We start from the raw sequence: 6,000 nt of genomic DNA, 5'->3' as shown, positions 1-6,000 counted from the left end.
TGATCACTCCCTCTCTCTCTCCTGCAGCTCCAACTTCTCTCTCTCTCTCCTGGCTCGTTCCACTCTGGCTCTCTCATCTTAAAAAAAACAAACAGACCATACCCTGTGCTCTCCAGTCTTCTCCAGCTACCAGGCTTGGCCTCTGCTCTTTCCAGTCAAACTTCTGTAAATAGTTAAACCTACTCTTACTGTCTCCACTTCCTCTCCGCCCCTCTGCCTTCTCACCCCGTCTGGGATCTGGGCCTGCTCCGGTCCTCCCCTCCCTCTGTGGCTGCTCTTGCCAAGGTGCCCAGTGACCAAGCTGTCACCAAATCCAGTGGACATTTTTCAGGCCTTATCTCGCTTGCCCTCTTGGCAGCAATTGACACTGTCGTCCGCTCCCTCCTTCCTGAAACACTTCCTTCGCTTGGCATCTCTGCTGCCTCTCTCTTCTGGGTTCCCTCCCATGTCCCTGGCTGCCCCTTCCCCCTCTGGGTGGAGGGTCTCTCCTTCCTCTGTGCATTTGGGGTTCCATCAGGTCCTGCTCTGAATTCGCCACATGCTCTCTGGACTTTCTCAGCCACTCCCATGGCCTCCAGTCACCACCTCTACCCCCAGTGCCCCAAATCCACATTTCTGGCTCAGGTCTGTCTTCATACCCACTCTGTGCACAGGATCCCACAGCTCTCTCAACATGTCCCAAATGGAACTCATCACCCCACACCTGCTCCTCCACTGGGGTCTCCCATCTCAGTTCACTCACGGCACTTCCATCCATCCAGTGTCCAGACCAGAAATATGAGTCATTCTCCTTCATTGTCCCCATTTCCAATTAATCACCAACTCCTAAAACTGTCTCTAGGCTATCCACTTCTCTTTAGTGCTGCCACCAGCATCTCTCATCTGAATTATTGGGGAGCTTTCTGTGGCTTTCCTGGTCAGTCTTACCTCCTCTTCTCCACGCTCCACACTTCCCCTGAGTGGTGGTCCTGAAACACAAATCAGATCATGTCATTCCTTCTATTAAAACTCCTCAATGGCTCCCCATCGCCTTTAGGACTCACAAACCTTCATAATGCCTGAGGGTGCCACTCAAGGTCCCCGGATCTGGCCCTCTGGGATTTCTCCACTGCCTGGTCACTTTAGGCCCACACCACCCAGAACTACTGGCCGCTGTGGGCTCCACAGTGGGAACTTCAGGCTCCCACATCCCTGTTGCTTTGTAAATCTTGCCTCCTCTGCTTGGGGCACCCCCACCCCTGCCCTTGTCACCTCCTCCAACAAATCTTCATGGATTCCTCCATTTTAGCTCTGCTAAAGCCATCTTGGGGCTCCCCCCAACGCCTTAGGCACACTGTCATCACCTCATCCATTATGTCACCCGCTGTTACACTTGTTAATTTCTTGGGGGCCTGGATTATTCATTTCTGGCTTTATAATAAGTCTGGCTGAATGTAGATGGTAATTAACATTTCTTAAGTGAATGTGACTCAGAGGGGTTAGGCAAGAACCTCTTTTCTGCTGTGCGGCCCCTCCCTCCCATATCCCCATCTCTCCAGCCTCCCAGCATCTGTCTCTCCAGGGACATCCCCAGAGAACCTGGACCTGAGCTCATGGTTGACCCTGTCCCTTCTACATCACTGCTGGAGAGTCATAAGGCTGACATCCCCCACCTCATGGTGCAGACAGGGAAACTAACGCCCAGAGAGGTAGTGAGGCTTGGTGGTCCAGGTGGACTTGGGTTCAGGTCCTGGCATTATAGCTTTGGACAACCTAGTATACTTTTCTTTCTATCTTTTTTTTCTTTTAAATAACAGCTTTGTTGAGATATGATTCACCTACCATCAAATCCTTCCTTTTAAAGTATACAATTCAGTGGTTTTTAGGATATTCACAGAGTTGTGCAGCCATCACAGTGTACCCTTCTGAGTCTCCGTTTCCTTATTGGTCAGCCTTGGGTTGTTGTGAGAAGTGGTTAAGAATACTGTCTGCACGCAGAGGGCTGGGCACAGTGCCTGGCCAATAGAAAGCCCTTGGCCAGCAGAGCAGTTATGGGGTCACCCAGCGAATCAGGGGTGAAGCTGATGTTGGCATGAGACCCAGCTCCCCAGCAGGCCTTTCCTCACCTCCCCTGCCCGTGGCGGCTTCTGGGCAGTGATTTGAGGAAGGCTGTGGGGCAGGTGGGGTTGGGGGGAGAAGGCAGTGATTGCACTTGTTTAAAAAGCCTTGAGTTGGCTAATAATTGAGTCAGCCACAACCATTCTTACTAGCTAAGCCAGTGATTCTTGAAGTGTGGTCCCCGGAGGAGCAGGATTGGTGTCATCGGAGAACTTTGTAGAGATGTAGATTCTCAGGCTCTACTTTATACTTACTGAATGAGACGCCCTAGGAGTGGGGTCCAGAAACCAGTATTTTAACAAGCCCTCCAGGTGATTCTGGCACCCGCTGTAGTTTGAGAACCACGGTCCTAAGCAAACCATTCACATGTTCCTTGCTGCCCTCCTGAATGAGGGGGACAGCATAGAATGGCTGGGGATGGGGAGGGTTGTGATAAGTCTCGTAATAAGCCCCAGCCAAGCAGAGCCCACCAGGCAGCACCCCCTTCTCCCGCTCTGCCTCCTTGGCTGGGCAAAAGAGAACATGGGCCCCACCCTGCAGCCAGACATGATGGGCAAAGATGCTCCAGAAGGTAGCTGCCAGTCTGGCCCCTCTGCTGGGGCGGTTCTAGAGGGCCCAAGCCAGCCAGCTCCTGTGTACCATCTATACTTATACAGATGGAGAAACTGAGGCCCCAGAGGGGACCAGAGATGATCCTCAGACAGTCCTTGCTTGTTACGTGGATGAAGTCACACTCTGGTTCTGGCAGACACAACCAGACCCCAGCTCAGGGCTCCTTCGCCCTGTCTTCTCCATCTCTAAGCCCAGACATTGGTCTCCTTCCTGCTGCCCCGAGAGTGGGTGTGAGGACCCCTCAGGAAGGCCAAGGCAGCTTGGGGCTCTACCGGAGCTGTGGTTCTAGCCCCAGCTCTGCCACTGATTCACTGTGTGATCTTGACAGGTCTGTCCCTCCCTGGGCCCCATTCCTCACCTGGAAGATAAAGATAATTATGCAAGTGCCTGGGACACCAGATGTTCTCCATCAGACCAAGTGTATCTGTTCGACTGTGTTGAGCATCTAGGTGAGGAGACTCCCGGCCAGGGCAGGAAGGCAGTGGGAGGGGCTTTTTCAACAGCGTCCACCAAATGGAGCTGTCAAGATCAGAGACCTGCCTTCTCCCTTCTCAGGGAGGATGCTGGGGAGCCTGACGAGTCACGGATGGATGTGCTTAGAGCTTTGAGATCCTCCTCAGTGGGTACAAACTGTGGGCTTCTGCGACGTGGTGTTTTGATGTCTGTTTAATGTGAATTCCTGCTGTTCATTTCCTCAGTCTTTCAAAGATGCTATGAAAAAATAAATAAATAAGCAAGATAAGGAGAGAGAGAGGGGAGATAGGCCATTATTTTGGAGAGGGGGTGGTTGGGGAAGTCCTCTCCAAGGAAGTGATGTTTGAACAGAGACCTGGATGAGCAAGGGAGCAATAAACAAGCAGAGGAAACAGCAAAGCAAGTGCAAGCTGGGACATACGTTTGGTGTGCTCCAGGAATGGCAAGGAGGTCAGAATGGCTAGAGCATGGTGATGGAGGGGAGGTGTGAGAGGGGAGATCATCAAGTTCAAGAGGTGAGGGTGGGACCCAGATCTCGCAGGGCTGTGCTGGACACGACACGCTGAGGCATTTGACTTTCGCTCTCTAAGAGTCATGGGGAGTTGTGAACAGAGTGATGGTTTCCAGCTCTGCATTGTAGGAAGATCGGCCCAGCGGCTCTGAAGAGAGGGGCTTACAGCAGGGAGACCCATCAGGGGCGAGACGGTGGCGGCTTAGTCAGGGTGGTGAGCCGTGGTGTGTCCACGGATATATTCTGAAGGTAGAGCCAATCAAGATTGGCCTGCAGCCCTTCCCAGAGGACGGGGCTGGATGAGATGGCCTCGGGGAGGACACTTCTGCCCCTGAGCCATGTGTCAGCCGCAGTCCCTCTCCGTGGACGTGGCTGCTGCGTTTTCTGTGGTTAATTATTGAACACAAGGAGCTGGTGCTCTCCCCACCTCTCCCCTGCCTTAGGTCTTTGCTGATTCAGCTCTTGCTGGACCTGGCCAAGGAGGCCTCCTCCTCACGCATTCATTCAAAACTCTGTACCCACGTCTGCCACCTACCTCCTCCACCGGGGGGCCTGTGCTGGGATGCAGCCCTAAACCTGCCCTCCAGGAAGGCTGGGAGCCCCTGGCCAAGGCGGTGTAAGCAGGCCAGGGTGGAACCTGCCCTTTCCGTGTCTTCCCTCCCGTCAGCCCCCATTTTACAGATGAGGAGGCTGGCTCAGAGAAGGTAGGTGACTTTCCCAGGGCCACGCACACACAGCAGGACCAGGATTCAAACCCAGGTGTCTCTGACTCCAAGCCCATGCCCCTGCCAACATGAACAGAAAAAAAGCCATGTAGATGAAACTACTCTGTATGATACCATAATGGTGGATACATGACCTGATACATTTGTCCAAACCCATAGAATGTACAATATCAAGAGTGAACCCTAATAGAAACTGTGGCCTCTGGGGGATAATGATGTGTCAATCTATGTTCACTGTTGTAACAAATACACCGCTCGTGGAGAGCATTGCAAAAAAAAAAAAAAAAAAAAGCCATGTAGAAAGTGACTTGGGACACATACAGGGAGGCAAGCCTTGGGAGGGGAGCTCTGAAGGGGGAGCAGAGGGATCGGGGGGCATCCCAGCAGGCTCCCCAGAGCTGGGAGCATCTGTGAGAGGGAAGGGTGCGCAGTCTCAGGGGCCAGCGAGGTGTTTTAGGCAGAAGGCAGTGTCAGTGGTCCCGGGTGGGGAGACGGGGAACATCTGCGGAAGGCCGTGGGTCAGCGCACAAGGGATGCATTTCCAGAGAAGCCCGTTTCCCGGGGAGTCTCTTCCAGGACACGTACATGTCCAGCACACCCCCGTCCCAAAGAGGAGCACTTCCGGGAGTCCAGCCTCTTTCCCTTTGCTGCATCTGCAGCCTGCGCCTCTTGTTCTGTCCTCCCTCACGTATTCACATACTCCCGAGGCCACCAGCTTCTCAACTCACGCCCTTTCCTTTCTTCCCATCCCCTGAGAACTTCAGAAACCCCGGCTCTAATCTCATCTCTGTCTTGGACAGAGTGGATGACCTTGGGCCAATGCCTCTCTCTTTCTGGGTCTCAGTTTCCCCGTGAGCGCAGTTGAGGGTGAGGGAAGTGTTGCATGAGTTGGGTTCTAAAGTTCCTTCCATTTCTAAACATCTGGTGCTGGGCCACTCAGTGGCTTCCCACTGTCCTCAGGGGAGTCCCAGGCCTCGATGGCATGGCTTCACGCTGCCTCATCCCCCTCCCTCCACCCTCTCTCCCTCTGCATCCTTCCCTCCCTGTCCCCGACCTACCCCCCACTTCCTTCCATAGCTGCTCATTATTTAATTCCATAGGAGCTCACAAAGGCAGAGGCAGTTACCCCCATTTGCAGATGAAGCCACACGCCTGCCACCTGGGAGTTCATAGAGAAGGGGGCTCCCTCCCTCAGCCGCTGACCTCCCCTGCCCCCTGCCTGACCTCTGGGGCACTTCTCTCAAGACAACCTCAACACCCAGCCAGGGGCTAGGGCCACCACTTATGAGTGGCTGAGCCTGGAGGCATTTCCTGCCTGAAGGAACCTGAGCTGGCTTGTCCCCGCTGCCAGCCCAGACAGTCCTGCCTCTCACAGCTGCGTGACCCCCTCTCTGAGCTGCAGCCTCCATCAAGGGCAACAGAGAGGGTTGAAAGGTGTCTGTGAGCTCAGCAGCCCAGAGCTTGGGGGCCTCTCTCTTTGGTGTACAGCACAGAGCCACAACTCCAGTCAACTCTCATTCTGATTCTGCTTTCCAGATAATTCTTCCCAAATAATGCTTCCCTCCTCCTCCGACTCTGTAG

At 53.8% G+C, this 6,000-nt stretch overlaps 1 protein-coding gene across 1 annotated transcript in view; it reads left to right on the top strand.

Moving 5' to 3' along the window:
• Positions 1 to 6,000, top strand: part of KCNQ4 (potassium voltage-gated channel subfamily Q member 4) — a gene marked incomplete at its 5' end in the record, with an annotated part of 57,740 nt that overhangs the window by 27,149 nt on the left and 24,591 nt on the right. The gene's annotated exons all lie outside the window — the stretch shown is intronic.

The sequence above is a fragment of the Equus quagga genome, chromosome 5, assembly GCF_021613505.1.
Source record: "Equus quagga isolate Etosha38 chromosome 5, UCLA_HA_Equagga_1.0, whole genome shotgun sequence".
In the NCBI taxonomy this organism is placed as follows: Eukaryota; Metazoa; Chordata; class Mammalia; order Perissodactyla; family Equidae; genus Equus; species Equus quagga.
The sequence above is the reverse complement of the archived record's forward strand: the minus strand, read 5'-3'. Positions and strand labels throughout refer to the sequence as shown.